The following is a 20526-nucleotide window of genomic DNA, read 5'->3' as shown; positions in this document are numbered from 1 at the left end:
CTGCAAGCAAACCAGTTGTGGGTGAAATTGGAGAAGTGTCAGTTCCACGCCAAGGAGGTGGAATTCCTGGGGTACCGCCTATCAGACAAGGGATTAGCCATGGATCCAAGCAAGGTACAGGCGGTGCTGGAATGGAAGACACCAAAAACGAAAAAAGATGTGCAAAGGTTCTTAGGGTTTGGGAACTTTTACCGTAAATTCATCAAGAACTTTGCCCACTTAACGGCTCCCATCACGGACTGTCTGAGCAGCAAGAAGAAATTCGTTTGGACGGCGGAGGCGGAGCACGCTTTTGAGGAATTGAAAAAGGCATTCGCTTCGGAAGAACAGCTCCTGCATGTGGATTTACAAAAACCCATGAGAGTGGAAACTGATGCCTCAGACCGCGCGGTGGGGGCGGTGTTGCTTCAGCCAGGGAGCAATAAGTCGGAATGGAGACCGTGTGCCTTCTTTTCGCGTAAGCTGAACAAATCCGAGAGGAACTACACGGTATATGACCGAGAACTACTCGCCATTCACGAAGCGTTCCGGGGATGGAGACACTTACTAATTGGTGCACAGCATAAGGTACAAGTATGTACGGACCACAAGAATTTGGAGTATTGGAGAACGGCAAGAGTGCTCAACCAACGACAAGTGAGATGGGCCCAGGAGTTCTCCAAATTCCATTTTGAAATCTGCTATGTGCCAGGTCCAGAAAACATCAGAGCGGACGCTCTCTCTCGCAAACCTGAATATTTGGAGGGGGAGGGAGCGCCAGAAGAGAGACATATTATCCCAGAGGACCACTGGGTGTGTGGTGCGGCCTGGGTGGGGCAAAGAGAACTGGTAGAGGGAACGGTAAATGATGAGTACGCCCAGGATAAGCTCAGAGGTTTAAGGGGAGAGGGAGAAGACCCCGGAGGTTTTGAAGAAAGAAACGGGGCATTGTATTACAAAGGGGCGCTATATATACCTGAAGGGGAATTGAGGGGGAGAGTACTCAAACAGCTGCACGACAATCCCACAGCGGGGCATTTTGGGCAACACAAGACCATGTGGTTGGTGACCAGGGAGTTTTGGTGGCCCAAGGTGAGGGAGGATGTACGGGAGTATGTGAGAAGGTGTGACCAATGCCAGAGAGCCAAAGGAGAAAGGCGGGCGCCAGCGGGGTATTTAGAACCGTTACCCACACCAGAACGACCGTGGGAGGCGGTGTCGATAGATTTTATGACTGATCTGCCCAAATCCCAGGGGAAAACCGCCATACTAGTCGTAGTAGACCAGTTAACTAAGATGGGTCACTTTGTAGCTTGCTCACATGCAGTCACGGCGGAAGAGACAGCAAAATTGTTTGTAGAACATATTTTTAGGCTGCATGGCGCCCCCTTGAGGCTGGTTTCCGACAGAGGGAAACAGTTCACGTCCAGATTCTGGAGGAAGCTTATGAGCTTGTTGCACGTAGAGGTCAACTTTTCGACTGCCAGGCACCCTGAGACCAATGGGCAGGCGGAGAGGGCAAACGGTATCCTTCAACAATACCTGAGGTGTTATGTCAATGACAGAGAAAACGATTGGGTCGAAAAGTTGGCACTAGCGGAATTTGCTTACAATAATGCAGAGAATGTGTCCACCGGGATGAGCCCCTTTATGGCTAATTATGGGTGCCACCCCAGGGCGTTTCCAGGGGAAGGAGGAGAGAGATGGAGTGTTCCGGCCGCTGAACTTTTTGTAGAAGAAATGGAAGCGATCCATCGTCAACTCCAACACAACTTAGAAAGGGCCAAAGAAGAATATAAGAGGCAGGCAGACAAGAGCAGAAGGGAAGGTGAAACAATTAGGGTGGGGAGTCGGGTCTGGCTATCAACCCAAGGGTTGCCGTTCAAGGGTAGTTGCAAGAAATTGAGACCCAAAAGATTGGGACCATTTGAGGTCATCCAACAGGTCAACCCAGTGGCTTTCAGACTCCGGTTACCGAACCACATGAAACTGCACCCAGTATTCCACAGGTCATTACTGTCACCATACAGGGGGGAAGGTGAAGGGGTATCCACACGGGGGCCAGCCATAGAAGAAAGGGAAAGCCGCAACTATGTGGCAGAAATCATCGACTCCAGGTGGAAGGGTAATCAGGTGGAGTATTTGGTCGCGTGGGAAGGGGAACCGGAGTCGGAAAACACCTGGGTGAAGGCAGAGGAGGTCCATGACGAGGTCTTGATCGAAACGTTCCACCAAAGGTTCCCCAGGAAACCTCAACCAGTAGCGAGGTTCCGGAGGGAGTACTTTGGCACCACCGACGATGAGGAGGAACTGGAGGGATTCAGGGAATCGGAGTTGGAAGAGGGTACAGACTCCGAGGAGGAGGAGTACTTGGAAACCGGGAACAGCAAAAGGTGGAGGGAAGTGTTCGAAACTTCGGAAGATGAGGGAGGTTCCTTCAGGGGTTTTGCTCCCTCGCCTCCCGCAGAGGAGGGGAGGGAAGGGGGTGAAGGGGACCCTAGAGGGGAGGTGGATGTCAGGGAACTGTCATCTGAGACGAAGGAGGTGAAAGGGCTCATGGAGGGTGAGAGAGACCACTCAGCGGAGGAGGGGACCAGCAGGGGGAGAAGTGGAGTTACAAGGGAAAGTGAGTCGGAGGGAGAGCTCAGAGATACTTCAAGCGGGAACAGTGGAGAGGTTTCAGGACCTCCCGTAGGCACACCCACTCCTCGGCGGAAACTGTCACGCCGAGAGTCCAGAAGACGCGTTTCCGTCAAGGAGCTTTTATGCTGGAAGAAATTCCGTAAACGCCCACTGTCCGATTCAACGAGCGATTGATGGAGCCATGCTTAAGGAGCTCCATCACAGACAGAGGTTTGGGAACTTAGCCATGCTCTGAGGGATCAGGATTTTACGCACAAGCAGCTCACCATCCCATCACACTGGGTTATATAGTAATCTTCATCCTCCTTACCAAGAAGTTCCTTCATGACCTTTTTGATATCAGGATTTGTATTTAAAAGAGTATAGACAACTTCCCTTCCACGTCTTCACCAAGAGTAGGTCTGTTGGCTCACCATAAACACTTTGGCATTGTTTTCTATCTGCCTGTAGTATGGTGTTTTTAACTTCATCTTGCCATCCATTTCCTTGAAGTCTGGTAACCCGGTGCGAATGTTTTTGTTGCTGTTGAAGCATGACCAGTTGGTAGCGTATGATGTGGCTCCATAACTGGAAAAATCATTGTACTTTTCTGTTTCTTTTTTACTGTGGAGGCACATAGAGATGCTTTAAGTGCACTGTGTACTTTTTCACACAGGAGAATTTGACATAAAAGTTTGAAATCGATAGTCTAACCTGAATTATTTTATTTAAGCACATTTGCATGCATTTGCAAGTTTGGCCTAAATTCTGCATCTTCAGAGAAAGCTCTGAAGGAGTGTTCATTCTTGTCTCTATTCTCCCTTTGTCTACCAAGATGTTCCTGTCTATGTGCCTGTACAGTTTCAAGCCTATTTTTGGCCTTTTTAAGCAAGGAGCAGGGGGAAAGAAAGAAGGAAAGTGTCTGCTGATTGTTCTGGGTTTTTAAAACGAAAATGGATTGTGAAGAGCTCTCAAAGGACTTCTCCAAACGGTATGGATGGGCAGCAAAATGGCAAATGCAATTCACTGTAAACAAGTGCAGAGTGATGCATGTCAGGGCAAAAAAGTTTCTTAATTTCACTCATGGCAGTGACAGACCAGGAGCGAAACCTTGGCGGTTAGTGTGTGACAGCCATTGGAGAAGGGGAATCTCATTCTAGGGATCATTAGAAGGGGAAAATGAAAACAGAACTGCCGTTAGAAAACAAATCTCTGGTGGGCTGTATTTGGAATACAAGCTGGGAAAGGTTCAGAAAAGTGTGCCCAGAATTATCAAGGCAATGGAGAACTTCCCCTATGATGGAAGACTGCAGTGTTTGGGGCTTTTTAGGTCAGAGAAAGGCGAGGAAGAGGCGAAATGATAGAGGTGTATAAAATTGTCCGTAGCATGAAGAAAATGAGCAGAGAAGTTCTCCCCACCCCCTTTCTCATTACGCTAGAATTGAAGCTGAATGTTGGAAGAATCACTGTGCTTTGCACAGTGCAGTGGTAAACAATGGAATTTAAAGCCACGGCTGGCTTTAAAAAAGGATTAGGCAAATGCATGGGGGCGACAGCTATCAATGGCTACTAACCATGATGACTGTGTTCTTCCACTTTCTGAGGCCGGGTGGCGCTGTGGGTTAAAGCACAGAGCCTAGGACTTACCGATCAGAAGGTCGGCGGTTCGAATCCCTGCGATGGGGTGAGCTCCCGTTGCTCGGTCCCTGCTCCTGCCAACCTAGCAGTTCGAAAGCACATGAAAAGTGCAAGTAGATAAATAGGTACCGCTCCGGTGGGAAGGTAAACGGCATTTCCGTGCGCTGCTCTGGTTCGCCAGAAGTGGCTTAGTCCTGCTGGCCACGTGACCCGGAAGCTGTACGCAGGCTCCCTTGGCCAGTAAAGCGAGATGAGTGCCGCAACCCCAGAGTCGTCCGCGACTGGACCTAATGGTCAGGGGTCCCTTTACCTTTACCTTTATGCTTCTGAAAAGCAGTTGCTGGAAACTGCAAAGAGTGTTTCTGTGCCCTGGTCCTGTTTGCAGGTTTCCCAAAGGCATCTCGTTGGCCTCTGTGAGAAGAAGATGCTGGACTAGATGAGCCATTGGCCTGATCCAACAGGTTGCTGTTGTTGTTATTATTATTATTATTATTAACATTTGTTCTTTTGTTTGTTGTATTACGCACCCTTCGCCAGCAGGTCCCAGGGTCGGTTGCAACAATTACATTCAGAGCGTCCAGCAGTAGGGCTGGGCGATACCTGGTTTTCAACATCGTGATACATCACCAGCGAAACATTGTGATATGCCGAAACAAGGATGGAGCTATGTAGAGACGTTGGCTGGCTTCACGGCTTTTCCAGCATCGTGATTTTTGCATAGCACAAACATACACACAAATCACGATTCACAGTACAGTGGCACCTCGGGTTAAGAACTTAATTCGTTTTGGAGGTCCGTTCTTAAACTGAAACTGTTCTTAACCTGAGGTACCACTGTATATTGCCAGGTCAACAGTTATGAAACTGATATCGCAATACAGACTTCAAACCGGTTTATAATAATAATTTATTATTTATACCCCACCCATTTGGCTGGGTTTCCCCAGCCCCTCTGGGCAGCTTCCAACAGAACACTAAAATACAATAACCTATTAAACATTAAAAGCTTCCCTAAACAGGGCTGCCTTCAGATGTCTTCTAAAAGTTTGGTAGTTGTTTTTCTCTTTGACATCTGGTGGGAGGGCGTTCCACAGGGCGGGTGCCACTACTGAGAAGGCCCTCTGCCTGGTTCCCTGTAACTTGGCTTCTTGTAGCGAGGGAACCGCCAGAAGGCCCTCGGAGCTGGACCTCAGGTTAGGGACGATATATTGCCCAGCTGTAGTGGTCAGGCTATAGCATCCTAAGAAAGGGACAAGAAAGCTGTATAAGATGCCACCCCAACCAATCTACAGCCCCCTCCCACTTTCCTTTCTCTTTTTAGGTTTTTCCTGCAGCCACAGATAATAGTTGCTCTTCCGCAGGAGTCTGCAGAAGCTCAGTATGCTAGGATGCTGAATTCCGCATCGAAAAAATGACGCTGCACAGTTGAAAGCTCAGTAGGTGCTGGAAGGAATGACTTCAGGTTGTGCAACGCAAGGTCTGCCCTCTTCAAAGTCTGCTAAGTTCTCATGCTGCCGACCAGAAAGCTGAGCAAACGGAGCTTGCTTCGTGCAAGCCGTGTTCGGTCAGTAAACTGGCACATCGCATGAGGCTGCCTTCACCTTTTCAACTGGTGTAGAATGAAGCTTCCTGTTTACAGATGGGCATGCCGAGAGCATGAAACACCGCCAGTTTGGGTCTCGATACAGGGCTGCCTCCAGCATTCTAGGTGCTGGTTTCAGTTCACACTCCGCATCCCGTACAGACCAGGGGATTGTGCCCCATCACAATCCGTCAGTGGAGAGCAAGCTTTCTCTCAGGGAGCCCTCTGTACAGCTTGGGGACGCGGGTGGTGCTGGGTCTAAACCGCTGAGCCTCTTGGGCTTGCCAATCAGAAGGTCGGCGGTTCGAATCCCCGCGACAAGGTGAGCTCCCGTTGCTCTGTCCCTGCTCCTGCCAACCTAGCAGGTCGAAAGCATACCACTGCAAGTAGATAAATAGGTACCGCTGCGGCAGGAAGGTAAATGGCGTTTCCATGCGCTCTGGCTTCCGTCATGGTGTTCCATTGCACCAGAAGCGGTTTAGTCATGCTGGCCACATGACCTGCAAACCTGACTATGGACAAACGCCGGCTCCCTTGGCCTGAAAGCGAGATGAGCGCCACAACCCTGCCTTTAACTGGACTTCGAATCCACACGATGGTGTGAGCTCCCATTGCTCTGTCCCAGCTTCTGCCAACCTAGCAGTCTGAAAGCACACCAGTGCAAGTAGATAAATAGGTACCGCTGTAGCGGGAAGGTAAACAGCATTTCCATGCACCCTGCCTTCTGTCATGGTGTTCCATTGCACCAGAAGGGGTTTAGTCCTGCTGGCCACATGACCCAGAAAGCTGTCTGTGGACAAACACCGGCTCCCTTGGCCTGAAAGCGAGATGAGCGCCACAACCCCACCTTTGACTGGACTTAACCGTCCAGGGGTCCTTTTTACAGCTTGGGGACAAGAGCTTCACATGGTAGCAGCTCTTTAGCTGCGGCTGTAAGACAAGGAAGGGAAAACTCGATCCCGGGGCACTCCAGACCTCTGCATCTTGGCCTCCGGCCTGTTCCCTCCCCAGCCCCCAGCCCAGGCTATATTCCCCACCAGCCCTGCTTCACCCTTTCCTTAAAGGGGCTTTTGGTCTGACTGGAACACATCCTTGAACTCTTAATACTTGTTTGCCTCTCTTGAGGATAGAGAGGGCTTTGTGGTTACGTGTAGAAAGTAGCTAGCTGTACAATTGCAAAATTTTAATTAGTTACTCTGCCCGCTTTTGCCCGTTGCTGGCATGTGGCCCTGGGAAGGTTGCACAGAAAGGATTATGGCCCTCAGGGTGAAAAAGGCACACCTCCCCCGGTGCTCTTAAGTGACCTAGTAAAGCCTCCGCCAAAATTACCTTGCGTAGCTCTCTGTTTGGGAGGGGAGTGTTGTAATTTTCTAGCGTCTTGTTATTGAAACAAATACTGTGGTACCTCAGGTTAAGTACTTAATTTGTTCTGGAGGTCTGTTCTTAACCTGAAACTGTTCTTAACCTGAAGCACCACTTTAGATAATGGGGCCTCCCGCTGCTGCTGCGCTGCCGGAACACGATTTTTGTTCTCATCCTGAAGCAAAGTTCTTAACCCGAGGTAATATTTCTGGGTAAGCGGAGTCTGTAACCTGAAGCATATGTAACCTGAAGCGTATGTAGCCCGATGTACCACTGTATATGTAAGCGCGTCTGTTAATGATTAAATGTTACCTCCCTCATCAAACATTAAAAACTTCCCTATACAGGGCTGCCTTCAGATGTCTTCTAAAAGTCAGATCGTTGTTTATTTCCTTGCCATCTGATGGGAGGGTGTTCCACAGGGCAGGCACCACTACTGAGAAGGCCCTTTGCCTGGTTCCCCGTAGCCTCACTTATTGCAGTGAGGGAACCGCCAGAAGGCCCTCAGTGCTGGACCTTAGTGCCCGGGCTGAACGATGGGGGTGGAGACGCTCCTTCAGGTATACTGGGACCATTTAGGGTTTTAAAGGTCAGCACCAAAACTTTGAATTGTGCTCGGAAACGTACTGGGAGCCAATGCAGGTCTTTCAAGACCAGTGTTATGTGGTCTCGGCGGCTGCTCCCAGTCACCAGTCTAGCTGCCGCATTCTGGATTAGTTGTAGTGTCCAAGTCACCTTCAAAGGTAGCCCCACGTAAAGCGCATTGCAGTAATCCATGCGGAAGATAACTAGAGCATGCACCACTCTGGCGAGACAGTCCGTGGGCAGGTAGGGTCTCAGCCTGCGTACCAGATGGAGCTGGTAGACAGCCGCCCTGGACACAGAATTGATGGCTGACTGCTTGGGATCGGAGGACTTTGATCTGTAGGATTTAAATTACGTTGTCCTTTTGGCAGACCTTTGTTGGCTTTGGAAAGAGGATTAGATGAGTTTGTGGAAGATCAGGCTATCAGTGACTTGGAGACACAATGGCTGTGTTCTACCTTCACTACTGGAGGCAAGGCTGCCTTGGGGTAGCGGTTGCAGGGGAGCTCAAGTGCACTTGGGCTCTGCTTGGGGGCATCTGGTTGGCCTCTGGGAGAACTGGACCAGTTGCGCCCTTTGGTCTGATCCATCGGGAAAAGCAGTAGGCTGATGCCATGGTGGAGCTGAGCCACCTTCAGCTGAGCCACTGCTGCACAAGGCAGCAGGAGAAGGGATGGAGGCAAGGTAGGAGGGTTTTTGTTGTAAACAAAAATTGCCCTTTCCCCTTCTGGGGTATCCAAGAGCCCATATAGAGTCCTTACATAGGTTCCCTATTGGTAGGAGAGAATAACAGAGGCCAACCAGAGAATATTGAGAAGCAAAGCAGCTAGTAAGCTTGATCTTTATTGATCTGTTGCAACAGGGTGCTCCCCTCACCCGCAGGAGAGGAGGAGGAACCCAGAAAAATGGCGCGCAAGGCCTTATAAAGACTTTTGAAATTGCCACCCTGTAGATCAAGACCACCCCCAGAAACATCATACATACATCACAGAAGGGGTGCAACCTAAGACCACCCCCCAGATACATCATACCTACATCACAAAAAAGGCACAAAAACAGAAATTTTAATGTTGTTTTTCTTCTGTCGTTGTTTATCTCCTGTCTGGCAGGTTACTTGATTGGATTGCCTGGGTAGCCTGGCCAGTCTTTTGTAATGATAAATACTTAGTTCCTGGGCCATGTCACAGGCTCACACCCTATTCATATCTTAAATGTGCCCTTAAGACAGGATTTGTGAGGAAAGAGACAATGGGGAGGTTTCCCACTTTGACCTTGCAGAGAAATCATTTGCTCAGTTTGGGAATCAAAATGGTTCCAGGTCAGTCTTCCTGTGCTGATCTATGTACGTGCTTGGTTGGTACACTTATGAACATTACCATATACCTAAGACCATAAAATTCCTATCACAATATCAAACCCGTTCCCCATGTCCCGCAATGCAGGGGAGTGGCGCAACCTCAATGCACCACCTGCTGCTGCGGAAAATAAACCCCTGCAAACTGTTCCACAGTATCTGAACCAAGAACCAAGAAAGAACAGGCAGGTGCATATTACAGGTGTACAAGAAAATGATCATTAGCAAGGAGAGAGAAAGAGAGAGAGGCTTAATTGTACTAGCCAAAGGCCATGACCAAACCATACAGACACTATCAAAGGAATATATATATATATATATATATATATATATATATATATATATATATATATATAAAATCTGTATTTGTCAGGGGAAATGGCGCTTCAGAAGGAAATCTGTAAACTCCGACATTTTAGCTATTTCTTTTTCTTTTTTCCTTCAATTTTTAAAATTAATCTTCACAAAATTATAAACGAACAAAACACAAACACACAAACAAACATAAATCATAACCTTATTAAAATTACACTTATTAACATTGTTAAGTGACTTCCTCACTTCCCCTTGGTTGAATTTCCATGCATATCCTTATAACGGCTTTCCAAATCCTAATTCTTATATTCTTATATACTTAACTTAGTCCATTAACATCCTTATATCTTTTCAATTCAAAATTGTACATGTTAAACATCACTTAACTTACATAAATTCCTAAGCCCATCTGTTACCTGCAAGCTGTTTCCAATTAGTTTAACTTAACAAATTTAGCTAAATAATTGTTGAATTTTGTCCATTCTTCCTGATACTCCTCCTCCTTCTGGTCGTGGACTCTTCCAGTTAGATCGGCCAGCTCCAAAAAATCCATCATCTTCATCTGCCATTCTTCCACCGTTGGTAATTCTTGGGTTTTCCACTTTTTAGCTAATAAAATTCGAGCAGCAGTTGTGGCATACAAAAATAATTTAACATCTTTCTTGGGCAATTCCAAACCTGTTATTCCAAGAAGAAAGGCCTCTGGTTTCTTTATAAATGTATATTTCAACATTTTTTCAGTTCATTATAAATCTTTTCCCAGAAGTCTTTCACCTTGGGGCAGGTCCACCACATGTGAAAAAAAGTTCCTTCCTTTTCTTTACATCATTTTAGCTATTTCTTAACCAATTTTCCCGGCATATATGAGCCAGGGAATAAAGCTCACCAGAGACATTCCCTGTGCCAGATTTCGGACAGTTGGGACGAATCATTTCTGATTTTCAAAAGAACATAATGTTCAAGATTTATAATAGGGCTTTTTTTACAGACTCCATCTTAACTATAGAGGCGTTCCCATGCCTGTATAATTTTAATTTGAAGAACCTAAGCCCTTAAGGCACTTACACTTTAAAGAAATTCAATCCATGGAAATACATGCAAAACTTTGAAATTTTTAGTTACAGATAGGTAGCCGTGTTGGTCTGCCATAGTCAAAACAAAAAATTTTTTTCCTTCCAGTAGCACCTTAAAGACCAACTAAGTTAGTTCTTGGTGTGAGCTTTCGTGTGCATGCACACTTCTTCAGATACACTGAAACAGAAGTTGCCAGATCCTTCTATATAGTGAGAAGGTGGGGAGGGGTATTACTCAGAAGGGTGGTGGGAATGGGTGATTGGCAGATAGCTGTGATGAGCCTGTTGACGACTCTTAACGACTGCAATAGGTCTTACAGGAAAAAGCAAGGGGTGAGAAGGTGAAAAATGGCTTTGTCATGTATAATGAGATAAGAATCCAATGTCTTTGTTCAGACCAGGTCTCTCCATGGTTTTAAGTTTGGTAATGAGTTGCAATTCAGCAGCTTCTCTTTCCAGTCTATTTCTGAAATTCCTTTGTAGTAATACAGCTACTTTGAGATCTTGTATAGAATGTCCTGGGAGATTGAAGTGTTCTCCTACTGGTTTCTCTGTCTTGTGATTCTTGATGTCCGATTTATGTCCGTTTATTCTTTGGCGTAAGGTTTGGCCTGTTTGTCCAATATAGAGAGCTGAGGGACACTGTTGGCGTTTGATGGCATATACAATGTTAGACGATGAGCAATTAAATAGTCCCGAGATGGTATGTGTGATGTTGTTGGGGCCAGTAATGGTGTTGTCCGGGTGTATGTGGCAGCAAAGTTGGCATCTGGGTTTATTGCAGGCTCTGGTGCCAGTGTCCGTGTTACGTCTGGTTGTAGTATTATTGTGGGTTAGGAGTTGTTTAAGATTGGGTGGCTGTCTGTAGGCAATGAAAGGTCTTCCTCCCAGAGCTTGAGAAAGAGAACTGTCATTGTCCAGGAGAGGTTGTAGATCTCTGATGATGCGTTGTACTGTTTTAACTTGGGAGCTGTATGTGATGACTAGAGGTGTTCTGTTATTTTCTTTTTTGGGTCTGTCTTGCAGCAAGTTCTCTCTGGGTATCTGTCTGGCTCTGTTGATCTGTTGTCTAACTTCATCTGCTGGGTATTTTAGTTCTAAAAAGGTTTGCTGTAGATCTCTTAGGTGAGAGTCTCTGTCTGTAGAATTGGAACAGATACGGCTGTAACGTAGTGCCTGGCTATATACAATGGACTGTTTGGTATGTTTGGGATGGTAGCTAGAGGCATGTAGATATGTTTGTCGGTCAGTTGGTTTACGGTATAAGGTGGTGTCTATGCGTCCATCCTGTATTTTTATAGTAGTGTCCAAAAAATGTATTTCTTGCATAGATTGATTCATTGTTAGGTTGATTGTGGGGTGAAAATCATTGAATTTCTGGTGGAAGGTGTCCAGGGTCTGTTGACCATGTGTCCAGATGATAAAAATATCGTCAATGTATTGCAGGTACAAGAGAGGTTTGAGTGGGTAGGAGTTTAGGAAACGTTGTTCTAAATCTGCCATGAAGATGTTGGCATACTGTGGGGCCATGCGGGTGCCCATTGCTGTGCCACTGATCTGAAGGAACAGGTCATCACCGAATTTGAAGTTGTTGTGGGTAAGGACAAATTGGCAGAGTTTGGTGGCAAAGTCCGCTGTGGTTTTATCTGAAATGGTGTTCCTTATAGCTTGTAAACCATCGTTGTGTGGGATGTTGGTATACAGAGATTCCACATCCATAGTAGCTAGTATAGTGTTGTTGGGAAGATTATTTAAAGATTGTATTTTCCTCAGAAAATCTGTGGTGTCACGTACATAGCTGGGAGCACTGATGGCATATGGTTTCAGAACAGAGTCCATATAACCGGAGACACCCACTGTAATAGTGCCAATACCTGAAATGATGGGGCGTCCTGGATTTCCTGGTTTGTGTATTTTAGGTAGAAGATAGAAAGTTCCTGGTCGAGGTTCTGTTGGTGTGTTGGTGAGGATCTGTTCTTGGATGTGTGGGGGTAGCTCCTTAACAATCTTGTTCAGTTCTTTTTTGTATTCTTGTGTGGGGTCTGAGTCCAATTTTATGTAAAAGGCGGTATTGGAAAGTTGTCTGTGAGCCTCCTGAATGTAGTCAGTTTTGTCCATGATAACGACAGCTCCACCTTTGTCTGCTTCTTTAATTATAATGTCTGGGTTGTTTCTGAGATTATCTATGGCTCTCCTTTCAGCATGGTTTAGATTTTGTTGTAAGCGATGGTGTTTTCTGGTCACATCTGTTTGGATTCTGTGGCGGAAGCAGTCAATGTACAAGTCCAGTGTGGTATTGCGTCCATCAGAAGGGGTCCATGTGGAGTCCCTTTTTGTGTAACACTTTTTCGGTGGTAGTTGGTGGTCAGTGTTCTGTTGGGAGGGTGGTTGTTGTTCTCCAGTGGGTTGAGAGGTGTTGTGTTGTGGAGTTGTTGCTTGTTCTGCTTTGTCTTGTTGTTGTGTGTGTTGAAAATACTCCTTCAGGCGTAAACGGCGGAAAAATGCTTCCAAGTCCCCATAGAACTGAATCATGTGTGGGGATTTGGCAGGGCAGAATGACAGTCCACGTGAAAGGACTGATTCCTCAGCTGGGCTGAGTGCTTGCAGTGAGAGATTGACAATATTGTTGATCTTGTTTTGATTAGTAGCCTGTAGGTTGGAAAGGTTAGAGAGTTTCTTGTTTTTCTGTTTTTTCAGTAGCTCCAGTAGAGAGTGGTAAATGTTTTGTTTTTCCTTTTGGAACTCTTGCCAAGCTTGGTGGTTCCTGATAGAGTTGTCCAATACAAGGAGTTCCTCCTTTATTAGCTTCTGTTTAGAGTAGAGAACGCTGATCAGATGTTTGAGCAGCTTCTTAGAGAAAGTGTTGCATAGTTTTCTTGCATATTCAGTGGGATACGTGGATTGTAGAGGGTTCTTAATTCTAAGACCCTTGGGTATAATGTCCAGGTTCTTGCATTTAGTAAGAAAGAAGATATCAGTCTGTACCTGTGCAACTTTCTTGGTGAGGTTGATGGACTTCCATTTCATGCGGCTCAATGTGGTGCCTTCCATAGTTCCAGTTACAGATAGGTAGCCGTGTTGGTCTGCCATAGTCAAAACAAAAAAAAATTTTCCTTCCAGTAGCACCTTAAAGACCAACTAAGTTAGTTCTTGGTGTGAGCTTTCGTGTGCATGCACACTTCTTCAGATACACTGAAACAGAAGTTGCCAGACATCTTCATGGCAGATTTAGAACAACGTTTCCTAAACTCCTACCCACTCAAACCTCTCTTGTACCTGCAATACATTGACGATATTTTTATCATCTGGACACATGGTCAACAGACCCTGGACACCTTCCACCAGAAATTCAATGATTTTTACCCCACAATCAACCTAACAATGAATCAATCTATGCAAGAAATACATTTTTTGGACACTACTATAAAAATACAGGATGGACGCATAGACACCACCTTATACCGTAAACCAACTGACCGACAAACATATCTACATGCCTCTAGCTACCATCCCAAACATACAAAACAGTCCATTGTATATAGCCAGGCACTACGTTACAGCCGTATCTGTTCCAATTCTACAGACAGAGACTCTCACCTAAGAGATCTACAGCAAACCTTTTTAGAACTAAAATACCCAGCAGATGAAGTTAGACAACAGATCAACAGAGCCAGACAGATACCCAGAGAGAACTTGCTGCAAGACAGACCCAAAAAAGAAAATAACAGAACACCTCTAGTCATCACATACAGCTCCCAAGTTAAAACAGTACAACGCATCATCAGAGATCTACAACCTCTCCTGGACAATGACAGTTCTCTTTCTCAAGCTCTGGGAGGAAGACCTTTCATTGCCTACAGACAGCCACCCAATCTTAAACAACTCCTAACCCACAATAATACTACAACCAGACGTAACACGGACACTGGCACCAGAGCCTGCAATAAACCCAGATGCCAACTTTGCTGCCACATACACCCGGACAACACCATTACTGGCCCCAACAACATCACACATACCATCTCGGGACTATTTAATTGCTCATCGTCTAACATTGTATATGCCATCAAATGCCAACAGTGTCCCTCAGCTCTCTATATTGGACAAACAGGCCAAACCTTACGCCAAAGAATAAACGGACATAAATCGGACATCAAGAATCACAAGACAGAGAAACCAGTAGGAGAACACTTCAATCTCCCAGGACATTCTATACAAGATCTCAAAGTAGCTGTATTACTACAAAGGAATTTCAGAAATAGACTGGAAAGAGAAGCTGCTGAATTGCAACTCATTACCAAACTTAAAACCATGGAGAGACCTGGTCTGAACAAAGACATTGGATTCTTATCTCATTATACATGACAAAGCCATTTTTCACCTTCTCACCCCTTGCTTTTTCCTGTAAGACCTATTGCAGTCGTTAAGAGTCGTCAACAGGCTCATCTCAGCTATCTGCCAACCACCCATTCCCACCACCCTTCTGAGTAATACCCCTCCCCACCTTCTCACTATATAGAAGGATCTGGCAACTTCTGTTTCAGTGTATCTGAAGAAGTGTGCATGCACACGAAAGCTCACACCAAGAACTAACTTAGTTGGTCTTTAAGGTGCTACTGGAAGGAAAAAAAATTTTTGTTTTGAAATTTTTGCGCCTTATTTCTGATGTATAGGGCTTAGCACAGCTTGGTACATTTTCTGGTAACTTAGGGAGAACGTCAACACTCAGCTACCTTTGCATAAGCCTCAAAACCAAAAGAGCTAGGTGAGGAGAAGAGATTATGAGTGTGGATTAATGCGATAAGCCATGTGAACACCCCAAGCATAAAAGATTGAGCCTTTCATGAATTACGTGAAGAACTGGCTAACAAAGTAAAAGACTTTTCTGGAGCCAGCACCCTAAGAGGCAGAACAGACGTGAGCTCATTTTTGCATTATACTACTAATGAAAAAACAGCATCCTACAGTAAACATTAAGTTCCTTTATATATGTTTTATACCTTTTTGCCCTGGTAGCTCACATTTTCTGTGTGCAAAAGAAGTCAGAAGAATCTCATTTCTGAGCACAATTCAACTGACCTTAGAAGCCCTAATCGGCCTTGGCCCAGTATATCTGAAGGAGTGTCTCCACCTCCATCGTTCAGCCTGGACACGGAGGTCCAGTTCTGAGGGCCTTCCGGCAGTTCCTTCACTGCGAGAAGTGAGGTTACAGGGAACCTGGCAGAGGGCCTTCTCGGTGGTGGCACCTGCCCTGTGGAATGCCCTCCCACCAGATGTCAAGGAAATAAACAACTCTCTGACTTTTAGAAGACATCTGAAGGCAGCGCTGTTTAGGGAAGTTTTCAATGCTTGATGTTTTTAATATTCTGTTGGGAGCTGCCCAGAGTGGCTGGGGAAACCCAGCCAGGTGGGCGAGGTATAAATAATAAATCCTCTTCCTCCTCCTCCTCCTCCTCCTCCTCCTCCTCCTTCAAATAAATAATTTAGCATGTTGTAGTGGAGGGAGCAGTGACAGCCCTCCATCAGGCGACAGATGCCAAAGCAGGCTAGGGAGTGTTCACACAAAACTCTCCTGGCTCCAAGTACTCATGTTCAGCAGTGCTATTGGAGCAGGACTTCTGGGGCAGAAATGCAGATCCCCAAAGGACCATCCAAAGAGCACCTCCACTGCAGTAATGTAAATTCTTAAGTCGTGAGTCTGCCAGATGAGTCTGAACAGATGTGATAATATCGTAGGATTTGGCTGCAGAGAACGAATGTTCACGGTGTGTTCTGAGTAGAGGCTGGAAGCGTGTAAAATCTGTGTAACAGCTGGTTTTCTGTATAAGGTGGTGCTTATATGACCATTATGGAGTTGCACAGCAGTTTCCAGGAAGTCTTTAAACTGTAATACCCACTTTAAACTGTAATACCCACCCAGTGATGTGGGCAGAGAATATTGGTGGTATTGAGGTCTAAGCCAGAAGACACAAAGATATGAAAGAACCTGTTATTGCTTACTGTTCCTAGAAGAAACGGACGCGAATGGCACTGTGGTCTAAACCACTAAGCCTCTTGGGCTTGTCAATTGGAAGTTCGGCAGTTCCAATCCACACAATGGTGTGAGCTCCCATTACCCTGTCCCAGCTCCTGCCAACCTAGCAGTTTGAAAGCACACCAGTGCAAGTAGATAAATAGGTACTGCTGCGGCGGGAAGATAAACAGCATTTCTGTGCGCTCTGGTTTCTGTCATGGTGTCCCATTGCACCAGAAGTGGTTTAGTCCTGCTGGCCACATGACCCGGAAACCTGTCTGTGGACAAACGCCAGCTCCCTCGGCCTGAAAGCGAGATGAGCACCGCAACCCCACAGTTGCCTTTGACTGGACCTAACCATCCAGGGGTCCTTTACCTTTACCCTAGAGGAAACAGTTCAGATGTTTCATAAATGGATTTTACAACCCCTCTTAGGCAATTACACTCCTCTCTCAGAGATCTTAGGTAGTTGGCGTGTATTTGCTTGCAAACAGTCCCTCAACTAAAATAAGTTTAGAGATTAGAGAACTGGGCCAAAACAAACAAGATGAATTTTAACAGGGAGAAATGTAAAGTATTGCACTTGGGCAAAAAAAATGAGAGGCACAAATACAAGATGGGTGACACCTGGCTTGAGAGCACTACATGTGAAAAGGATCTAGGAGTCTTGGTTGACCACAAACTTGACATGAGCCAACAGTGTGACGCGGCAGCTAAAAAAGCCAATGCAATTCTGGGCTGCATCAATAGGAGTATAGCATCTAGATCAAGGGAAGTAATAGTGCCACTGTATTCTGCTCTGGTCAAACCTCACCTGGAGTACTGTGTCCAGTTCTGGGCACCACAGTTCAAGAAGGACACTGACAAACTGGAACGTGTCCAGAGGAGGGCAACCAAAATGGTCAAAGGCCTGGAAACGATGCCTTATGAGGAACGGCTAAGGGAGCTGGGCATGTTTAGCCTGGAGAAGAGGAGGTTAAGGGGCGATATGATAGCCATGTTCAAATATATAAAAGGATGTCACATAGAGGAGGGAGAAAGGTTGTTTTCTGCTGCTCCAGAGAAGCGGACACGGAGCAATGGATCCAAACTACAAGAAAGAAGATTCCACCTAAACATTAGGAAGAACTTCCTGACAGTAAGAGCTGTTCGACAGTGGAATTTGCTGCCAAGGAGTGTGGTGGAGTCTCCTTCTTTGGAGGTCTTTAAGCAGAGGCTTGACAACCATATGTCAGGAGTGCTCTGATGGTGTTTCCTGCTTGGCAGGGGGTTGGACTCGATGGCCCTTGTGGTCTCTTCCAACTCTATGATTCTATGATTCTAAGTTACTCACCAGCATCAACAGGCTATATAACCAGAGGTAATGGGCACTGGGACTGGGCCTTGGAGACCTAGATGCCAACTCTGTCCTTATGCCTACTCTAGCAGCACTATTACAGGGCCTAATATGATCCACAGCATCAGCGGTTCATTCAGATGCTCACAGCTTCCAACATGATCAATGCCTTCTGCCAGCAGTGCCCTCCTGCAGTCTACATAGGGTAAACAGGCCAGTCTCTTTACAAGAGAGTAAGTAAAGGTAAAGGGACCCCTGACCATTAGGTCCAGTCGTGGCCGACACTGGGGTTGCGGCACTCATCTCGCTTTATTGGCCGAGGGAACTGGCGTACAGCTTCCGGGTCATGTGGCCAGCATGACTAAGCCGCTTCTGGTGAACCAGAGCAGCGCACGGAAACGCCGTTTACCTTCCCGCCGGAGTGGTACCTATTTATCTACTTGCACTTTGATGTGCTTTCGAACTGCTAGGTTGGCAGGAGCTGGGACCGAGCAACGGGAGCTCACCCCGTCGCGGGGATTCGAACCGCCGACCTTCTGATCAGCAAGTCCTAGGCTCTGTGGTTTAACCCACAGTGCCACCCACGTCCCTTTACAAGAAAGTAAATTGGCACAAATTGGACAGAAATTGTAATACCTTGGGTTAGACGCTTCAGGTTGCATTTTTTCGGGTTGCGGACCGCTGAAACCCAGAAGTACCGGAACGGGTTACTTCTGGGTTTCGGCGGTCGCACATGCACTAAATTGTGCTTTGCACATGCGCAGGCGCACCAAATTGCAACCCGCGCACACACAGATTCGCTGCTGCAGGTTATGGACACTGTGGGTTGCAAATGTGCATCCCGCATGGATCACATTCACAACCCAAGCGGCCACTGTATTGGGCAGGCAGTGGGCGAACATTTAAACTTTCAAGGACACTTTGTAAGTGCATAGGGAGAGTGAAATATGAAACTGGGGAATGAACAATGCATCAAAAGGTTCAATGTTAGCACCTTTGGATTGAATTAAGATGAGGATCCTGGCCAGGATGCCAGGATCCGAACTTAAAAATGGAAAGTGTAAAGTCAACAAAAGAGGTTTAAAGACTCTCTCAAGGGAAATCTAAAATAATGTAGTATAAACACCAACAACTGGGAAACACTGGCCTGCGAGCGCCCCAATTGGAGAACAGCCTTTGCCAAAGGTGTCATGGGCTTTGAAGACGCTTGAACTCAGGATGAAAGGGAGAAACGTGCTAAGAGGAAGGCATGCTTGGCAAACCCTCACCGTGATCAACTCCTGCCCAGAAATCTATGTCCCCACTGTGGAAGGACGTGTGGATCCAAAATTGGCCTCCACAGTCATGGGCTCACTGTTAAGACAGTGTTCATGGAAGACAATCTTACTTGGCTGCGAGTGATCGCCAAAGGAGTTAATCAAAAACTTTTATGAACTGCCACTGTTAATTATGTAATTATCACAGTCTCCTTTCTGACCTCACTGTTTTTAGCCACCGCCATGCGTCACTCAGAATAACGCTCCATTCCTCTGTGATGAAGTGGGCAGTGGTCCACAAACTCTTACGCCATCCTCAATGTGCTAGTCTTTCAGGTGCCACATGACTCCTGGTTGTTACAATTGCCTGACTGCACCGCTTAACAGAATTTACTGGGAAGAGGAGTGGCAGCGGTCAAGGATGGAACAGGGGCACATGGGGCCATCTGGTGCGGATGACGGCCGGCCTCTGGAAGGAGACAGAAAGGGCACATTCACGGCAGGAGCAAGGCTTCAGGAAACCAACATTGGGAACAGGCTGGAAGCGAGCATGGAAATTCCCACACAGAGCTTCTCCTGGCTGGGCGTGTTTATGTTTTTCTTTCCTCAGCCAGGCCAGGCACACAGAGAGGCGCAAACTGTTTGAAGCCTCTTCGCTGTTGCAGCTTCAAATTCCAGTTTAGGGGCACTTAGGGTTCCCTCTTTTTTTCCTAGAAATGCCGGTAAAAGAAGTGGGATGCTCCACACATGGGGAAAATTCTACCAACCAAAAGCCACTCCGATTCCTGTGGCTTTCATCCTGAGGAAAAGGGTGAAGCTATGTGAAATATACCTGGAGTCGAGAGCGGATTTCATGCTCTTTATTCAGCTCATAGTGGTGGTGAGGAATGGAAGTTCCCCCAGAATGTCTGCTTTTTATACATTATTTACACAATGGGCCCCACGTGATTGGCTAATTCCGGGATTCACCTGTAGGCCAATCAGGTTGCGGATTCCCTTCCACCTGGAGCTGGATTGGGTGGCTCCTGTGGACCAATCAGACTGCTGCATTATAGACCCTATTGTTCTAGGACCAATCAGACTGCTGCATTCTGAATCCTATTGTTCTAGGACCAATCAGACAGCTGCCTTTTGGATCCTATTCAACTCAGTACGTAACACTATGGGAATGCAGGTGTGTGGCTATGTGTGAACAGTTAGGCCTCAAGAAGGTCGAGAGAGAGGTCCGTCGCCATGATGATGCTTGCTGCTCGCTCCTTTTCTCCTTTTGTAAAGCAGGACACCCCTTCTCCTCATGATCTGATATTCCTTGTGGAATGCAGAGAGGGAGAGGGACCTTGCATTCTTCATATGAGTGTCTGCTTGGCAGAAATGTACCCTTTTTTTTAATGGATCAAGATGCATCGCTTTT

General features: G+C 46.4%; 1 protein-coding gene across 2 annotated transcripts in view; it reads right to left on the bottom strand.

Moving 5' to 3' along the window:
- The window catches only part of LOC310747938 (tigger transposable element-derived protein 1-like), a 943100-nt gene that overhangs the window by 235495 nt on the left and 687079 nt on the right, over nt 1-20526 (bottom strand). The gene's annotated exons all lie outside the window — the stretch shown is intronic.

This window comes from Podarcis filfolensis (assembly GCF_964270895.1).
Source record: "Podarcis filfolensis genome assembly, chromosome: 13".
Taxonomy (NCBI): domain Eukaryota; kingdom Metazoa; phylum Chordata; class Lepidosauria; order Squamata; family Lacertidae; genus Podarcis; species Podarcis filfolensis.
This window is presented reverse-complemented; position numbering and strand designations above follow the sequence as displayed.